Raw genomic sequence first — 20887 nt, 5'->3', positions numbered from 1 at the left:
CCCACTGGCAGAGATTTCAGCAGGCTGCATAAATCCAACTTACCCTCCAGGCTGTAAAGTTGCCTAGTATGTCGTACAGGCAGCACTTGAACTCCCAAGGGGTGTGAAAATCATTTTGGTCTGAAGAGTTAGAATCTAAGGGATGTCTCTTGATTTGTGTCTTCTTGCATCCATTCACATTCCATTTTTGCTCAAGTACTTTGTGTCTGTGTCAACATAAGGCTTCTTTGCAGTCAAATATTAGAGAGGATAATAGAAATGCATCCTACATAAATAAATAGATAAATAAATAAAGCCCAAGTGTTTTGGCTTAGGCAGACCACCGTGCTTGTCCCCATGAAGAGCAACAATCGATAGCAGCCTTTCCCATCTTTCCTCCTCTCTTACATGGGATGAATATCGACTTATTTCATGACAGAACACATCAAGTTTTTCATGCAAGATCTGCTTTGACGTGAAGAAACAATATGACAGATGTAGCCAGTGATAAATGGTTTCTATCTATTTATTTTGGTGCAGAAAAACTGAAAGGTGGTGAGAGAACTAATGTGGTCCACCCTTTAAGAGTGCAACAGAGATTCATCCAGTGCAAGCTAAAGCATATCTTCTGTGTTTGTGCTTCAGAGTTTGATTTGATATTTGGCTTTCCTGGGAGACGTTTGGGTGGTGCAGTCAGCAGTAACAAGCAAGCAACTGACAGTAATAAAGGTCAGACTGTGAAAGTTAAAATAAAGGGATTTGTTGAGTAGCTGGAGAAGGTCAGACACAATGAACTGAAGCACCTTGCAAACAAACAAAATAAAAGGACAAAAAGCAATTTAGACAAAAATATTATCTTTTATTCTTAAAAAAAAATAAAGGTTCATTTAATGTTTCATAAGAGGTAGCAGCCAAGGGCTTAGACAAAAGGTACACATTGCTAACTGGAAACACTTAGCAACGTCAAATACTGGTATTTTACAGTCTTCTACTGCCCCATTTTAGTTATAGTGGCTGGTGTTGCACCTGTGTCTCCAGAACTTCACTGGGGTTGAAATTTTGGGCCCCAGTGTGTGTCAGGGAGTAGCAAATCCAGTGTGGTACAGGCTGGCAGAAAATTATTCTTGTCTTCCTTTGGTATATGCAGACAAGAGCTGCTGTGATCACAAAGTGAGGAAGCTACATTGATACTTCTCTTTTGTTGCAGCATGTTGATGTACCTGTGTGGCTCTCACCATATCAGGAAAAATTTCTTTACTGCAAGAGTGATCAGGCATTGGAACAGGCTGCCCAGGGAGGTGGTGGAGTCACCATTCCTGCAGGTGTTCAAAAACAGTGCAGACGTGGCACTTGGGGACATGGTTTAATGGCCTTTGTGGTCTTAGGGTGGTGGTTTGACTTGATCTTAGAAGCCTTTTCCAACTGAAACAATTCTACGATTCTGTGAGGTTCACTATCCTGGGGAAGGGGTGAAAATAAAGTATTATCCCAAGGGAAGCCTGCTGTCATACACCATCTCTTGTCAAACTAGCGTGCATTGAAAGCTGAAAACACCTGTATGGCATTCTTGCCCCAAAGGTGAATGCTCTGGAGGAAACACAGCAGCACAAAAATGATTCATAGTTAAAGCTGGCTAACCAGTTTCCACCACACAGCTCTGTACATGAAAGCAATCTTGAAGGTCTATGAATAGCCTGAGCCCTTAGGAGTTTCAGTATTGGCATCTCTGGGCTGAAGCTGCATGGGGAGGGGAGAGCCATGTAGATGTCTGCCAGGAGTCCTTGCAGAGGGCATACAGCTTTTGTACCCCAAATAAATCAGCCCCTTGGATGCAAATTGTCTTGCTGTTTCTCTCCTGAGGGCTGACCATGGCTGCTCAGCTAAGGTACTCAATAGTGGCTTGTCTGACATGTCTTGTGCCCATGTCCTGCAGTACTGACATCACCCATCCTTAAATCTGGCTATCTCTAAGACACTAAAAATCAGATTCTGTCTTATAGTAAATTGATTTCCCACCAAGTCTTATTGCTAAGGACCCCAACATTTAATTTGAGGGCCTGGGTAATATGCAGGGAAAGTAGGCCGGCCAGTGACCACCTGTGGTTGAAACAAAATACTGAGAGAAAAAAAAAGTCTGAGCATCTTAGACTGGATATTAGGAAGACATTCTTTACAGTGAGGGTGGTGAGATACTGGAACAGGCTGCCCAGGGAGGTTGTGAATGCCTCCTCCCTGGAAGTGTTCAAGGCTGGGTTGGATGAGGTCTTGAGCGACCTGGTCTAGTGGGAGGTTTCCCTGCCATGGTAGAGAGGTTGGAACTAGTGATCTTTGAGGTCCTTTCCAAACCAAACCATTCTCTGAGTCTATGAACCTCCTCAAGTACTGTAATGGCTATGTTGTTTGATCTACACTCCTAACATTTGCACTTCTGATATCTTCCTTACTGTACATAAAATCTTGCTGAAAGGTTTGTTGGCTGTCATGTACTTCTGAAGGTGACTGATGTGTGACTGCACACTCAACATAAGTTAATTTCTTCCTCACCAGAATGAAATACTTCATATGTCCAATGTCTGCTTCTTTACTGCAGACCTTGGGCATTTGAAGAAAAGATGGGAGAAGTTATTCCTTTTCTGTATCCTTCAGTTTCTGGGAAGAAAAGATCTTCTTCTTGAAGAGTGTTACATGATATTTATGCATGCTGAAGACATTTTTTTCATAAAGGGAAATACCTTCTTAGAAATTAAAATACCAATATAAATATAGACTGGATTTCTGTCTCACTTGTAGTTTCAGACCTGAGTGGTATGCATCCATATTAGAAGAAATTGAGAACCCTTTACTGGAAGGGTCTTCAAACACTGGAATAGGTTCCTTAAGGGAGTGGTCAAATCCCCATCCCTGAAGGTGTTTCAAAGAGGCAGAGATGTGGTGCTGAGATGCTGGTTGGACTCGATGGTCTTTTCCTACCAGAATGATTCTATTCTATCATTTCAATTTGGATTAACAGGTTGCCCAACCGCCTCCCTGGGCAACCTGTTCCAGTGTTCCACCACCCTCATGGGAAAGAACTTGTTTCCAACATCCAATCCAAATCTACTCTTCTCTAGTTTGAAGCCATTGCCCCTTGTCCTATCACTACAGGCCTGTGTAAGCAGTCTCTCTCCATCCTTCTTGTAGGCCCCCTTCAGGTACAGAAAGGTCATTATTTCGTCTCCCCAGAGCCTTCCCTTCTCCAGGTTGAACAACCCCAGCTCCCTCAGCCTGTCCTCATAGCAGAGGTGTTCCAAGCCCCTGATCAACCATGATCAAACATATTCAGAGAAAGACAATGAAGCTGGTGAAGGGTCTGGAGAATCTTGGGTGAAGAGCATCTGAGAGAACTGTGGTTCTTTACTTTAGAAAAAAAGGAGGCTAAAAGGAGACCTTCTTACTCTCAACAACTCCCTGAAATGAGGCTGTAGTGAGGTGGTTATTGGTCTCTTTTCCCTAGTAACAAGTGATAGAATAAGGGGAAATGGCCTCAAGTTGCACCAGGGGAGGTTTAGGTTGGCTATTAGGAACAACTTCTTCACTGAAAGAGTGGTCAGGCATTGCAACAGGCTGCCCAGGGATGTGCTGGAGTCACCATCCCTGGAGGTCTTCAAAAAATGTATAGATGTGGCACCCTTGGGACATGGATTAGTGGCCAAGGTGGTGTTAGGTTGTCAGCTGGACTGGATGCTCTTAAAGGTCTTTTCCAACTGAAATAATTCCCTGATTCCAACTCTTGCACCCACATGCATGATCACTGCCTTCAGTCTATAACCAGCTTAAACCTGGTGTGAATATTCATCAACAGTACACAGATACTGTGAAGAAGTTTGTAATGTTGATGCTTTTGCAGGGCTAATAATCCTTTGGCTGCTGTGCTGGATGTTCACTTTTTGGAGCTCAGAACTAGCAGACAATCTGGCTGTGCTGTTGCCACTGATGGTAGGGAAATCAAGTGTAATAGTCTCAGGGAACAACATCCTGGGTATCACACACACCCTGTTAGAGCAGAGGAGATAGCTAGGCATCACAGAAAGGGTAGACATCACAAGAAGAGGGAAAGGAGACAGTTGCTAGACTTGATTCCATTATTGTTAGTAACTGCCCTGAAAAGACTGCATCTGCCCCACCTGTATTTCCATACAAAAACAGATACAGAGAACTCTGCTGCTCTGCTTGTAGGGTTTGGGGAGTTTGTTTACTGACATCAGCAGGACCAGGTGAAATGGTGAAACATTTTGGTCTCTACTCAGGATAGTGTAAAGGAAAAACTGTACCACTTCAAAATAAGTAACCATGCAGAGGAAAGAGGGAGGAAGAGCAACATGCATTGTCCTTATTTGTCTTGTTTCACTGGCATTGCTATTCAAGATAAATGTACATGCCTGAGATGAGATGTGAGCTCCTTTGGATCAGAAGGACTCATAGGGACACCTAATGTAACACTCAGGGCTGTAACTAAACTTCTGCATGCTGGAGCACTGTCAAAGACATGGCTCAACATGTGCTGTATAAAGCAGGCATGTGACATAACTCAGGTAATAGCTTACCTCTGTGGCAATAAACTTGATCAAAATGGAATGGGGCATTACAATAAACCAATCCAAAACAGTGATGGAACAGCTTCTCCCCAGCATTAGCTCCAGGGAAAGGAAGAGGGCTCTGTAAATGAGTTACAGCTGCCTGCAGTGCTGTTGCCCATTATGTGTTTTGACTCCCTTGTAATTGCAACTTAAAGAAATTGCTGCCTTTCCAGAGAAGCTAAGGCAGTGACTCCCAGGGTATCTCAATAACATTGCTTGCATTTCAAACCACCCACCCTAAAGAACCTGCATCACTGAGTATTTTTGGTACACTTACCATGCTCACAGCTGAAAGATAATTGCTGTTATGAAGTTCCTGGGGAGAAGGAGGCAAAAATTGCTGTGTCTGTGATCATAGAATGGTTTGGGCTGGAAAGGCCCATAAGATCATTTAGTTCCAACTTCCCTGCCATTGGCAGGGACATTGTCCAGTAGAGTAGGTTCCTTAAAGCCTCCCAGCTTTCTTGTAGGCCCTCTTCAGGTACTGGACAAGACTATAGGTGAGCTATGAGTTCTGTCAGATAGCTTCTTTCCTTTAATGTAAAAGGTGGTCTCTGAAGGAGCCTAGCCTTGAACAGAGCAGAACAGCCTAAGTGGACAGGTTAGTGAGTGGGCTGGAGTGGAAGTGAGGAATTAAACTAGACCACAGAAGGACACAGCATCATGAGATCTGCTTGGTCTTTGATTCTTGTTTCGGCACTCTCTTCATCGCTGTGGCGTACTCAAGAGTCTTTATTATTTGGCTACCTAAACCACAGGTGGCTCCAGCTTTTTGATGCTCCCCAGAATTGGTTGGAATATTCATGAGGCAGAACAATTAAAGCAAGCTGCTTCTCGTGAACTTAAATGGCTTGCCTGAAAATGGAGTTTGGTTTGGGGCTCATGCCCATCTGCCTTTAGAGAAGAGGCACATGAAAGAGATGCAATATGATTCATAAGAGCTGCATGGACCAAGGTGGGGCATATATTCCCAAGAAGTGAGACCTAGTGCTATGGGGAAATGAGCTCTGTGGCAAATTTAAACTCAAGATTTATAGATTCATATAGAAAGCTTTGGGTTGGAAGGGACCTTAAAGGTCATCTAGTTCCAAGCCCCCACAAACATGGGCAGGATGACCTTCCACTAGTCCACACTGCTCAAGGCCTCATGTAACCTGGCCCTGAACACTTCCAGGGAGGGGGCATTCACAGCCTCCCAGGGCAACCTGTTCCAGTGTCTCACCACCCTCACTGAAAAGAATTTCTTTCTAACACCCAGTCTAAATCTATCCTCTTCAAACTTCAGTCCATCCCCCCTCATCCTATCACTACAAGACCTTGTAAAAAGTCCTTTCCTAGCTTTCTTGTAGGCCCCCTTCAGGTACTGGAAGTAGTTATAGGAGAACATCATTCTGTCAGATACCTTCTTTCCTTTAGTGCATAAAGGTGGTCTCTTAGGAAAGCAAAAACCTCAATGAGAACATTATCAGACATTGTACTGTCTGTAGTTTTAACTTTGTTGCACCAAGCTTTGGGGCACTGGAGGGAAGAAACAGCACAGACACTGGAAGGAGACAGGAGAAAAGGGTGTCTCTGTTTGACTCCAGATTTGTTACCCTTCTTCCAGATATCTCTTTTATAGTTCTTTTGTGCTGTTTACTTTGATGCTTACTGCACCATGTCACTCAAGCATGCCTCTGCAAAAGGCATATGCCCTGGAGACTTGAAGGCAACGCCTCTGCAATACTCCAAGCATCCTTAACCCCAGCAAACCGGAGTCACCAGCCAGCTTTGGCCCAGCTGTGCATTTATTTTGGCTGCAAGGGTCAACAGCACAAAATTTAATTTGGCTGTGCTGTAAAGGAAAATAGATGATGGTGCCAGTCTCTGTTTAATCTCATAACTCATGTTTGTTACCTACTCTGCCAGGGAAGTTGCCAGCAAAGCATACGGAAGATTTTATGGTACATCTGCTTCTTTGTAAGAAAGGAATATGGTGAAGTATCTACACTAGCTTGGTGACAGCACTTCACAACTGTTCCTGTCCTGTCACAGATGTAATTAGATTTCAGGAACGAGCAGCACACTTTGTTTTGTGTGTTTGATTTTACCAGCAGTGAGTTAACTTCAGACCAGAAAGTTGATCCCTCTGGGTTGGATACCCCAAAGTGTAGATCCCTCTGATTCTGCGTACAGGCACAATAAAAGCTGTAGTTTCCAAGAGGTGAATATGCTTGCTGGAAGGGGAGAAAGCAGAATTTAACCTCTCTAGCAAGGATACTTGTCTGAAGGGTAAGGAGAATATTGCACACTACTCAGCAGTCAGCTGTTTGGATGTCTCTAGTCTAGAAAACTGAGAGGAAGAAAATGTCAGTGCACTGCTGAATGCATCAAAAGCAGCCCCTGATCACCAAAGAAATGAAACAACCTTCCAGAACAACATCATCAACAAAAAGGACTAAAAAGCGCCTAAGTCACTGATGAGCCTCTGCTGTGGGAACTATATGAGCTGGGAAGAATCAATCAGTATGGTTCACTGAGAGGTGATGATTCACATGGAAGCCTGCACCGAGCAAGTTTACACCCAGGCAACTGTTCCCTGGTGAATTGCATTTTGAAACAAATGCACTATTTTGGACAGGATTCTCACTATTTACTACCTGGGCCTTGTTACTTAAAAATAAAATAAACAAAAGATTAAAGAAAGAAATCTCAGATGTCAAAACCTGTTTTCAGTATTTTCAAAACTCCAGTGTTGAACTGTTTGTTTCAAAAATTGGTGATTTCAGGAAGGAGATTTAAATGTTATCTAGAAAACCAGAGTATTTCAAGTTCTCCTCCTAATGCAGGAATTTCTGTTCTTTTTTTTATTAACTCAAGGCAAGGCAGTGGGCAGTAGGCATTAAATGAAGACTGCAGATATTTACATTGCTTTAGCTGGAGTTACCTTCTGAGCATGGATTATGTCCTACAAGAACCTGAAGATCAGCAACTGGCAAAATCTGTTGCAAATATTATTGGGTGTGGTATTTACAGTGAAGTAACCAACATTATAAAGAGGTGTCAACAGCAAGCTATGTGGGAATTTTTTCATCCTGAGGAAATATATGCCCAAATTTTCTGATAGGTGTGTGTTGATACTGCTCACAGCAAGGGAGGTAGCTCTTACATAAACAAAATCCACTTACTTATCAGCAGTATAAATAAGATGCTGACTAAACCTTAGCTAGGCAGCAAAATCTATCTATGCAGGCTTCAAGGCTGAAGCTGGAGGTCATAGCTCCCAGGCTGGCAGCAAGGGAGGTTAAGGAGCTCTTTACCCTCTCTCTGCAGAAGAACTAGGTTCCAAGGAAGACTGCTGTTTATCCAAGTCTCCCTGCAGAAAGAGAGGCTTGATAATTTGCCAGCACTTGCGTGCAGGAGGTGTGTGTAAGAGTTTGCTGCTTTATTTATCTTGGAATGAAGAGACACAGAAAGTACCCAAACCTCTATGTACCTCAGCCAGATCGTGGTGTCATTCCTCTGGGAAAATATCTGAGGCTCTTAAGATTTGCTGCAGGCTTGGATTGACTGTGCTGTCTTGCCAAGGACGGTTGGAAAGGGGTAAAGTCTGGCTAGATAATACCTAATAAAAGCAAATCTCACCATCTTCTTAAAAAATGCCACTTTGTTCTGATTTTTTTAGAAGCTCGAGGTGCTTGTCAGTAGGCTGCTGTACTCCAACATCATTCCACAGGAGCACATTTCCCAGTTATATTTCCCAGAGTGTTAAACCACGTCTGCAGGAGAAGTTGAAAGTCTGGCAAATGACAGCCCAATGCTCTGTTCAGAGGAATAAAAAAGTGGGATTCTGATTTCACTCAAAATGCAAAGACTTCCTGATGTTTCCAAAACACAGGACGTCAACAGGAGCACTTGCAAATATTTGTAATGTGAAGGTGTACAAATTGTAAGGACATCTATCACAGGTCAGCAATGCTGCCAGCTTTCTACTCTACTCCTCCATTTTAGTTCCTTCTCCCAGAAATGACCAACCCATTGAAAAAAAAAAAAAGGCTTGGGGCATGGCCATAGGGTCATATACCTTCTTCAGGCTCTGTGCTTACATAGCTGTGTAAGCCAGGAATATCTGGTGGAGCTTAGTCATCTTGCCAAATACGCAACCTCCACAACGTTTACAGCAATATTGGACAATGTTAGAAAGGCTGTGCTGATATGGTAACCTTGCACAGCTTCTCCTCCTTGTAGAAGAGGAAATAATATATGTGACTAAACTTGAGACTATCTAAGTGACCTTGCATGTAGCTACATGTGACAGCTCTGAGAATATCTAAGGTCAAGAAGTAAGAAGAAGATGGGAAGATGAGAATAAAATGACAAAGTGCTGCTGGTATTGACTAATGCCAGTTAAAGAAAAGGCTTCTGATTATTCTACAGGAGGATGTGGAAGGCATGTCTTGACTCATGTGTGTGCCTCATGTTTGGAGCTGGGCTGTGACCTACAACTGTGATATGGCTAATGGAAAAGAAATCCTTGGCTCTAGGCCTTTGTGACTCAAAGCAGCTCAGAGTATCATAGAATCACTAAGACTGGAAGAGACTTCTGAGATCAAGTCTGTCAACCCAGTACCACTATGCTCACTAAACCATGTCCTGAATGTCTATGTCTGCCATGTCTACATGGTTTTTGAATGCCTCCAGGGACAATGACTCCACCACCTCCCTAGGCATCCTGTTCCAATGCCTGACCAATTCTTCAGTAAAGAAATTGTTCCTAATAGCCACTCTAAACCTCCCCTGATGCAATTTGAGGCCATTTCCTCTCATCCTGTCTCTAGTTATTTCACATAAATGGACCTGTGTTCCGTCACTGGAAGGAAAAACCATAAGGTATTTATATGGCTGCCTGAAGAGAGATTTTCATCCCATAGCACTGAACAAACAGCAGTTGCTTTACTCTAAATATTTCAGATTGATAGTCTGGATTTCTTGTCTCTGATTACAGAGTACACAGTGGTTTTGCTGAGAGCAGCAGCAAGCAATCTCACTTACCTCTGTAGCAGCTGGGGTGTAGAATAGAATAGAATTAACCAGGTTGGAAAAGACCTTCAAGATCAAGTCCAACCCATCATCCAACACTATCTAATCAACTAAACCATGGCACCAAGCACCCCATCCAGTCTCTTCCTAAACACCTCCAGTGATGATGACTCCACCACCTCCCTGGGCAGCACATTCCAATGGCCAACCACTCTTTCTATGAAGAACTTCTTCCTAATATCCAGCTTAAACCTCCCCTGGCACAGCCTGAGACTGTGTCCTCTTGTTCTGGTGCTGGTTGCCTGGGAGAAGAGACCAACCCCCACCTGGCTACAACCTCCCCTAAGGAAGTTGTAGACAGCAATAAGGTCTCCTCTGAGCCTCCTCCTCATCTCAAACTGCAGATGCTCAAATTCTGCATTCCTCCTTTTTGTTTTTTAACTTTGCTTTTCAAAACAGGTTTTAAAATAACAACTAGAGTGAATCTTAATGGCTTAATTGAACTCTTTACATATAGGTGAGCTTGAATCAGACCTTGGAGTCAAACATCTATGAGCTTTGGAGAACTTCAGGTTCATGCTTTGCAGCTGAAACTCATCTTGTTTTTAAATACATTTTGGTGGCAAGTGCCAAAACTTCACATAAGTGATTTCTCTACCTTACCACACCCAAGTCAAACCAGAATATCACTGCAGCTTCTTTATGCAGTTTTTCTTTACTTTTGTGCATAGTAGTTTATTGCCTTTTATTAAAAGGTTGTAATCCAAACTCTCTCTGAATGTAACCCGAGATAATCCCCTTCTTACATGTAACCCCTGCTTGAACTGCAAAAGGTAATTAGTGCCTCTTCTGAACTGTTTGTCTTTCCTTTTGCCTTCCCCTTGCCTCAGCTTACTGCACTGAATTTTGACTTGATATGCATTACAGCTGAATATCTGATCTAAATACTTAGTAATTTAGTTTCTAGCCTGGTATCTTTATTTTATAGCACGTTGTATAATGGAACCTTATGGAACATGCTGATATAGGTTCATATGGGGGCCAGGTGTGTTATGCCTGCTAATCATCTTAAATATCCGTTCAGTATCTCTTGATGCTATTAACATGTTTGTCCTTCATTTAATATGCAGTAGGGAGGAGGACAGAGATAAAAAATAAGTATTAATACAGAAAGGCTGAGACCAGTGTATATCCCTGGACATCCCTCACAAACAAGCAACAAAACAATGGAAATGGCAAAACCAAAGAACATCTCTCAGCTGCACATAAAATTCCAATCCTATCAATGGATTCTTCTCTGTATCAGGCATAGTGTTGACCAGCAGGACCAGGGAAGTGATTGTCCCCCTAGACTCAACACTGGTGAGGCCACACTTTGAGTACTGCATTCAGGTTTGAGCACCTCACTACAAGAAAGTCATTGAGGTGCTGGAGCAGGTCCAGAGAAGGACAATGAAGCTGTTGAAGGGTCTGGAGAACAGGTCTGGTGAGAAGCACCTGAGGAAACCTGGGTTATTTTGTCTGGAGAAAAGAAGGCTGAAGGGAGACCTTCTCACTCCCTACAACTACCTAAAAGGAGGTTGGAGTGAGGTGGGTGTTGGTCTCTTCTCCCTAGTAACAAGTGATAGGATGAGAGGAAATAGCCTCAAGTTGCACCACAGAAGGTTTAGGTTGGATATGATAAGAAAATTCTTCACTAAAAGGGTTCTCAAAGGCTGGAACAGCCTCCCTGGGGAGGTGGTTGAAATCCCCATCCCTGGAGGTGTTTAGAAGAGACAGAGATGTGATGCTGAGGGACATGGTTTAGCAGCAGACTTGGTAGCGTTAAAGAATAGTTGGACTCGATGATCTTAAACCACCTCCCCAAGGCTAAGGAGACATGGCACATTGACTAGGGTGACAGAGAAGATGTTATTGGTGCCATTTATTGTCGCTGTTGGCTCCTCTATTATTTATTTACATCTGTATTTGATCTGAAATCTTCTTGGCTGTTGCCTTTAATCATGTATTCCTATTGCTCACTTCCTTCTTTTCCCATTTCCAGGGTTTATGACCTGGTTCAAACTTGGCTTAAACTGTTAATACTGCATGGGATAAATGGAGATGTTCTTCCAAACTCAGGCACAAGAGGCAGTAATAGGCACATGGATGATTGTTAAATCCAGGACCTCAGGGGTTTCTGAAAGTATAGTTGTGTCCATTTAATTAAACTGTGGCTATCTTTCCTCTTTTTCTTCTTCTCCTCCTGTTGCCCCTTCTATCAGGCTTAATTAAAATGATGCAAAATGTCTGGTGGGCACTGTCTTGGCTTAAGTGAGGCATCTATTGATTTAGGAACAAGAGCTGCTGTTGGTAGATTACCTTACCTACCATTTATCGAGATAATTTTAATCATAGAGGCTAATTATTTCATTCCATTTTCAAGGGTTTGCAAGAAATGCACATGTTTTGTAATATTTTTTTTTATTTCATCATTTCTTTCTATCTTTATTGCTTGCTCCTAATAACAAGTATGTTTGATTGTCCTATTGCAAGGGAAATCACCCACTCTGTTTATTTTGGCTACTCTTCTGTAGGATCAGTCATGCTGGCAGGATGACATACGATGGCAGTGAAAGTGCAAGACATTTTTTCCAAGCCACTTCTTTGCTGTTTTGGATTTAGTTCCAAGCTTCTTAATGCCACAAAGGAAATATTATTAATATATTGTGATTCTTGGCACTTTCTGCACATGCTGTCGGTGCTGAACAAGTGACTTTCTTTCCACATGGCATGTGGAGTTTCAGGGCCCAGGTTCCCATTCCTCTCTGTGCATGTCACATCAATGTAAATGTGATGAAGCCAAATAACAGCACGGTTTTCCATAGTTTCTCAGGATTAGGTGCTGGATGACTGCGATGAGAAACCAGCTCACAATGTCTACCTCATCCACCAAATGTTTCCAGTAGCACCGACAGAAGAGAACAGGCAGGGAAGTGGCAGCGCTGAGCTCACTGGAAGATCCCTGGCACCGCTCTATTTGTGAAGGCTTTGCTTCCTTAGCCAGTTCCTGCTGCATCTTTAATTAGTTTAACATACAGCACATCTCAGTATTCTTTATGGGAGTTGTTGAGAAACAAGTGTGTTGTGAAAATCTGCCTGTACATGCTTAATGAACATGCTCAAGGGAAATCAAACATTTGGGATTTCTATTGAAATTCCTCATTGAACCCCGAAGACTTTTTTAAAGCAGGAAGAGCAGTTACTTCATGCAGAAAATATGTTTTCCATGTGCCTTGCACTTTCTACCCTGCATCCCTTTCTCCGTTGCTGTCTGAGCATATTTTAACTGTGTTTTTAGCATATTTTAACTCTATTTTACTGCCCACAAGCCACTGGTAAAATAAGGAAGCTGTATGGTTCTCCATGCCAGATCTGTATGTGGTGCACCACTGGTGCAATTCCTTCAAGTCACTACCATTTGGGAATCCAAGATAGGTGCTGGAAGTGCCTGTTTAACACCACAGGAAAGTACCTAACTTCTGATGCGTGTTACAGCAACCAACATTGTTTTACACAGGTTTTGGGGGGTTTTGCCATCTGGCATAGATGGCAGGTTTTGTTCTAGTCATGACAAGAGGTATCTCAAGCTATAGATCATTTATACCATGCCACTTTCCACTTTCCACTCATTAGAACTCATCATGATCCACATAATACTTTTCTTCCTTCTGCATTAATTACTGGGAGAAGGGCAAAAGGAGGGCATCTTTCTCACTGAGTGCTAGCCTCAGTTAGTTTCCAGAATGATGCCTAGGCAAGCAGCATAGTAGTAGAAAGTCGTCTTCTCCCTGTTGTGACTTTGTACTGTCCTCAGGAGGTAATCACAAGTGTTTCTCTCTAGTAAAAAAATTGATACCTAAAGCAAGGTATCAAAAGTGGCCATGGATTCTGTGAATGTATCCAAAGAGTAAAAGTGATGTTGGGTGCTGTTCTACCACAGCAAAAATGAAGATCACTTGCCCTCCCTTGCCCACTTCAATCAGACTTGAGCCTTGCCCGGCTGGTCTCTGCACTGCAATCACTGTAGTCACCTTGTTTTGACTTGGCCAAAATAATCAGAAGTGCTCAGCTAGGAAAATGTCTCCTGGCTTCATTCCTGGATCACTCTCTCTGCATACCTGCTAGCAGCACCTTTCTTCGGGGCGTACCTGTCCTAATGGTGATCTCAGTGGAAGGCATGAGTCACTTCCAGTGTCTGTGAATCACCCATCACAATCCAAACACTTAACAGCCACAGTGTGGTGGAAGAATTAGGGCATGGAATAGAAAACTCTGTAATTCCATTAATTTTAAATCCATCTGTAGGTTGTCATAACAGGGTGCACTTGTCAATGTGCTCTAGAAGTGGCTTTAAGATTTTATAGAAGTAGTATTCCCAGAATCATAGAACTGTCAGGGTTGGAAGAGATCTTCAAGATTATCAGGTCCAACTGCTTCCCTAGAGCTCACAATCCCACCACTACTGCTAAAGAAAAATATTATCTCTCACCCAAAATCAGATCTCCTGGAGGTGCATATAAACTTTCCCACCCTCCTACATTCTCCACCAAGTATAATCATGTCCTTCAGCAAAGGCAGCCCCACAAATGGGCTTACCTTGGCTCAAAGTAAGAATTTCCTATATTCTTTCCCCCAGCGTATTCCTTACATGCATCGTAGGGACTTTATCCTAGCAGGGAGGTTGGACTAGGTGATCTTCAGAGGTTCCTTCCAATCCTACCATTCTGTGATCTATACATTTCATGTGAGGTTGTTTGTCACTTTCTGGAGCAGTCCTTCACAATGACGAATCATACAAGGATGTTTTATTCAAACTCAACCTAACTGTGAGCTGAGCTTCTCCTTCCTGTTGACTTCTGCTGAAGTCACTATGATTTTGATTTAAGCAGAGCTGAGATCTTTGCTTCAGATTCTTGCATCTATTCCTTGTTGAAAGCCTTGGACCATTTGACATATAACCTCTAAATCTGGCCTACCCTGTTAGTGCGCAAAGAGCTTTTTATTGGCAAAGCCCAGCATATGTGGCTCCTTGATTGTTTTTCAGTTCAAGCTGGCCCTGAAAAATGATAAAACCAGACTGAAATAACAAAGCTACTTCTGGTGTTTTACTTGTCGAGCTGAGAAACGGCTGCACAAATGTCAGCCAGATTTAATTCAAAAAGAAAAATAACCACCTCCCTTACATGCCAAACTTCACTCTGAGTAGTACTGAAGACCTGAAATTGCTAATAGGTAGACTCTTAAAAAAACCCCCTAAAGATTAAAAAAAAAAACCAAAATAAAAAAGAAAGAAAGGGAGTTGTGGAGAGTAGGATTGGGAACTATTGTTTTAGTTTGCTGATGTTAGGACATTGTTAATGAGTGACCAAATTAGATGTCCAAGTCCAGAAAATCAGTTGTATCATTTGTCCTCTTCTGGGAGTAATGAAGAGCATGGGATAGATGTGATGGCTGTCCTATGTCCTGGTGGACCCCTGCATTTTGGACACAGGAAATAGAATAGAATAGAATAGAATAGAATAGAATAGAATAGAATAGAATAGAATAGAATAGAATAGAATAGAATTAACCAGGTTGGAAAAGACCTTTGAGATCATCGAGTCCAGCCTATCACCCAGCACCATCTAATCAACTAAACCATGGCACCAAGCACCTCACCCAGTCTCTTCCTAAACACCTCCAGTAATGGTGACTCCACCACCTCTCTGGGCAGCTCTTTCAAATGGCAAATCACTCTTTCTATGAAGAACTTCTTCCTAACATCCAGCCTAATCCTCCCCAGCACAACTTGAGACTGTGTCCTCTTGTTCTGGAGCTGTTTCTGTTTTAGCAGATGAGTGGAAATGACACACCAGGTTGATGGTGTATGGTGAAAAAAAAAGACACCCAGCCCTTTCTAGATAGGGTTTTTTAAAGCTGCTTTCACAACAGGCATTTAAAAGAGATAAGAGCATGCTTTTCTTTTCTGCTGTTTTTTTGCCTGAGAAGGTAATCTTTTTCAGGGACAAATGAGGGAAGTGTTTAATTACATTTCTGAGAAAGGCAGCAGAGACGAGCGATGAGCTTTCTCCTCTGTGTGTTGTGTGAACACTTTGAAGGGAAAAATGCCTTTCCCAGTTTCCCTGGTTATTCATTACATGTCTACAGCCTGCCTAATTGAACTCTGAAAGGTTATCAGTTCTAACAAAACAGTCATTACAGGATACTGATTCTATTTTTTTTGCCAATCAACCTTCCCAGTGGCTCAAAATTGTTCATGTTTATTAACAGAAGAATGCCAAAGCAGGAGAAGAAAATCAATCTGTGAGCTAACAAAGGGGAAAAAACCTCTGTGACTTCTAATTCTTGGTATTGCTGTTAACTGTTCATCAGAAGTATGCCGATTGTCTGCCTCATTCAGAGTAGCTTTGGTGATAAATGTGGTGTCCAGACAAGGTCCAAAGGTAATGGTAAAAATAAAAGACCATTTTCTTCCAGTTAATCACACAGTCCAGGAAAGCAGGTTACAACCTATAACATTCCTGTGTCTAGGAATATTTTAGTGAGACAAATGCAGATCTTCTTTTCTAACTGCCATATCTAGCTTTCCTGGTAGACCTGTCAGAGAAGGACATAAGAGTTATCTTTTGAATATCTTTTAATGGAAAGCCAGTGGCTTAGACTCTATTCATCATTCAGGTTAAATTGTAGTGAAGTTGTGTGTGCCCAAATGGCTTTGATTGTCCATGCCAATGCTTAATTCAGTCTAATGGGATGACTTTGACTTAGTGAGGGCTTAAGGACTGGCATGTTTTCAGTGCTTTATGTTCTGCTTTACCATGTACAACCTGATCTTGGTAACCTGTGTTAGCAAGAGGGTTGGACTTGATGATCTCCAGAGGTCCCTTCCAACCTCTACTATTCTGTGATTCTCTGATTTCTGTCATCATCAGAGAGTGCTGAGCAATTAAATACAACACTTACTGATTTGAAATTCTGTTCTTAAGTGTCACAGTAGATTTGCAGTTTATTCCATTTATACCGAAAGGTTATATCCAGGGCATCATGTCCATCTGTAATCATCCAGAAACACAGACACTGGGATCTCTTCACAGCTGCAATAATATTGCTGTAGGATGTAATGTGTGGGACCACTCATGTCAGCTCCATAGATCAGATAGTCCCTGGAACAGAATGCCAGATCACATCCCTAAGCCTATCCCCTTAGTGTGTTCAGATTTTCAGAAACCACCCCTTCAGGAAGTCTGGGGGTAGAGGGAGGGTGAAGTATAAGCCTCAAGACACTTGTCCTCTCCTATGCTCTTTTATCCCATCACCTTCATTACCAAGCCTCTTCCAGGACAGTTGTTGGTACTGTGACCTCCCCTTTCTTCTTTGTGCCTCAGCTTTGCAACCATCTTCTGCAACCTCAGTGCACTACAATAAAAGTAAGATCAGAAGAAGCTCCCTTAATAGATTTTTGATTCTCTTTGATGAATAATTTGTCCAGAACATTAAGGGGGTTGGGAGGTGGGAAGTTTCTGATTTTAAAACAACTTTTGCTCCCTGTTGGTTTCTAAACAAACTTTTACTGTTGGTTTTTAAACAAATAGCAGATTTATGTTATAGGGAAAAGTCACAGGGAAGAAAAACTGCAAATTTCCGTTGTGCCTGAAAATATTTTGTACAGCTTGTAGAGAAGTGTCATAGAATAACAGAAGCAGAGTACCAAGGCCAGTGAAAACTTGCATAAACTTCCAGTGCTGGAAGGTCAGGATGTAGGACAAACACATGCTGTCCCCTCAGGTCACTCCACAGGATTCCATGCTACTAATTGCACTTTAAAATGTTTATGGCTGATGTGACTTGTGTCAAATCTGCTTCCTAAAGGTCAAGATGAGATCCATCTCCTAAGTATTACATAGCAGGGTATCCTGCATTCTGGACTGGGCATATTATTTCTGGATGGTGAAATAATCCCTCTTTTAACATCTTTAAATTAGGGCTGAATTCTAGGCTGGATGCCTGGGTAAAGTTTTTCCATAAGTTAGAGGGACTTACATGTATGTTACTTAGCACAAAATGGGATCTACATTGCGAAGACTCTAAACCACAAAATATTGTTAAGCACAGCACCAGGAGACACAGAATTAAGACCCCCAAAGTGTGAAGAGAGGGATGGCATTTCACTTCTCTCTCCTCACAATTGTAAATCAATGCTGTTTGCACAGATTCTGCAACTCTGGCAGTTCTGAGGTTTCCTTCTTAGCTCTTCCCCTCCACTAGCCATATTTTGCCTTCTCTCCCACTTTCCCATCAGTGCAATAAGATTCCTCCAAGCTGGCCAGCAACGTCTTTGGGGAGTTCTGTCAAATCCTGGCACAAATGACCTTTGCAGTCAGCCCTTTGCCTTGCAGGAATGAACTCATCGCTGGGGTCCCAACAACATCAAATTTCAAGTATAATATACAGCGTGAATCCAAACTTGGATGTGGCCTCGACTTCATTCTCGTGATTAATTTCATGCACACTTTGTGAAGTACCAATCGTTGTCTAGAGCCTGATGTATTAAACAGCTCAGAGGATGAAGACAATGCCAGCTACATCTGTTTCTCTTAGCCACTCAGAAGACATGTAACTCTCCAATATAAGCACAGGCACGTATATAGATGGAAAATATGTTCTAAATCTCTGCTGAGGAAGTAGCAGTGCCCAAAAGTTAAAGGAAAGATCCTTTTAGCTTTGAGCAAGTCTAATCAAAACTATTCAAAGCACCCAAAAGAGTCATTATTCAATTCACTTAACTTTTCCTTGAGCGCTGGCAAATGTCCATGGACCTGTCCTGAGCCCTACTGTGAGTGGCTTTTGAATCTGGGAAGCAATCTGTGTTGAAGTGGTGTTTGGATCTTCAGTGACAGCATGTGTAGAACAGTGCTGAGAGAATGAGCAACCTAATACTTTGTTCTTCTTGCACCAGACATGTAGGAAGATATTTTTGTTTAAATTTACCAGTGAGAAGGGGGAAATGTTGCTGAGACTCTGAGAAACTGCTGCCTGGGACTTGAAAGGCAGATGTTTTCTGGTAGGAAAAAAAAAAACCAACCAAAAAGCCAAAAAAACCCAGAAACATCAGCAAAATCTAAGGTAATTGAATCATCTTGGCTGGAATGAAGGGTTTATGGTGGGGATTCATCTCTGCTCAGTGCACTCCAGGAGAGCCAAGCTGAGCAAATTCTTTGGCTAGCACATCTCACTGCACAGAATAACAGACCGATAGGGCCACTGATGCAGTTTTCACCTGTCTGACAAATGTTAAAGTGCATCCACAGCTTACCAAACGATATGTGTTTGTTTATAGGACCCCTCTCAGGCACTAGACTCATTATGGGATACATTCAAGTAGTCTCTCCAGGAGTTTCTCCTCATTTCCATCTTAGATCTCTGCATAGGTTGTCTTTTCCTTCCTGTTGCTCTGACCAGTAGCTAAATTGAATGAACTATTGTGTGGCTAAGCTAAAAAATCCTTTCTGGAGGCAGGAAGGCGTTTGTGATTATCTCTGACTTGGGGATATTGTTTCAGCCACTTTTTAGGAGGTCTTGAGAAATCAGACTGGAATTCCCAGATGTTTGTTGGATGAAGAATGATGGTCAGTGAGGTTCCCGAGGACAAGGATTCTTGCACCAGGGAGCAGCTGAAGACCTAGAGGTTAAATCCCCCACTGGCTGCAGAAGACCGAGAATGAAATCCCAACAGCTATAGGGTATGCCATCTTTCATAAGACTATTGTGCAAATCAAACCACTTTCACAGCAGGGCATCCTAGGCTGCATTCTTCACTGGCAGTCATTTCTGAGCAGGCTCCAGCTCCCTTTTCCCTGTGGAGGACAGGCTGAGAATGCTTTATACCCACACCTGAAATTAACAGATCCTTCTATTGTCACAGGCCCTCAACTATGCATTATCCTTCTGAAGGTGGTGTAAAACACTCCTGCTTTTGACCCAGAGACTAGACTATTCATACTGGATGATTTGCCATGACACATTTACAGCCCAGTGGTAGGCAACTTGCTGACATGTATTAAATAGTCATTGTTTGTTATAAGTCCACTGTTTCAGTGGCTTAAGATTTTTCCCTGGAAGGACTGTTTTGATGATACTGTTTCTCCTGCATTAACTCCAGCCAAGATTTAATATATGTGGAAAGTTCCAGCAAATATATTCCAATTTTTCTCCAGACTAGCTGAGTGTGAAAGGTCTGCAACAGGGAATGAGCAGCATGCGGTGTCTGGTTAGGGCTCTGGACTGAGTGCCGCAGACAGAGATGACACCAAAGCAACTTTTAATCTTCACAGTCCCCACACTTCTGGGAAACTCCAATTTAAAATCTCTCTCTTGCAACCACCTCCCATGTCTCTCCAGAGCGGGATCATCTGTGCTCTTGCATATCCAAAAGTCTTGTGATTTCACAGAGATTGGGATATTAACCAACACAAAACAGTTCATGGCTTGGTGCCTTTTCCAATTTGCTGTGCAGATGGTAGCTTTGAATTTCAATGCTTCTGTGAATATTAAAAAGCCTGATCACATGATTTTTTAACACAAGATTTTATGCTGTTGACATAGTTTGCTGGAGCACTTCAAGAATAGCTAAATGCTCACAAGGTTGCTCTGAGAGTGACTCCTGAAGAAGATATTAATCAGTTTTCTGAGGTGGCAGACACATCACAGCTATGGCTTGATTACCTCCTTCCCAGATTTATAGCAAGCCTCAAAATGCCACAGGAGGATTGACTTTGAGGAACTCAGTTTGGCTCCTGTGCAGTGTGCCGGAGCAGACAGCACACCCTGAGTGTGTCATCTGCTCGCTGGCTGCCCAAGAGCCCCACCACCATCTGCCTCCAGCCGAGGAAACACACACGAGGAGCTGAGGGCTGTGCAGAGCTGGCAGGCTCAGGCAGCTTCAGCACTGTGCTCAGCATCCCACTAAAACATTGCCTTCTACAGCCACTCAGCAAAGTCATTGTGGGACAGCATGCTCATGAATGACCAAGCAAGCATGCTCCTCAGAGATGGTGCACAAAGATGAACTACTTGGAAAGAAAGCAGTCATGAGAAGCATCTTGATTTGGAAAGAACCTTGCTACACACAAGCCTTAGATGAACTCCCCCTCCCCACCCTCCCGCCCCCAGAGACATTAGTAGCTATACATTTTATTTCAGTCTATGAATTTTGTCTAATGTCTCTCTTTGAT

Source organism: Dryobates pubescens, chromosome 4 (assembly GCF_014839835.1).
Source record: "Dryobates pubescens isolate bDryPub1 chromosome 4, bDryPub1.pri, whole genome shotgun sequence".
NCBI lineage: Eukaryota > Metazoa > Chordata > Aves > Piciformes > Picidae > Dryobates > Dryobates pubescens.
The sequence above is the reverse complement of the archived record's forward strand: the minus strand, read 5'-3'. Positions refer to the sequence as shown.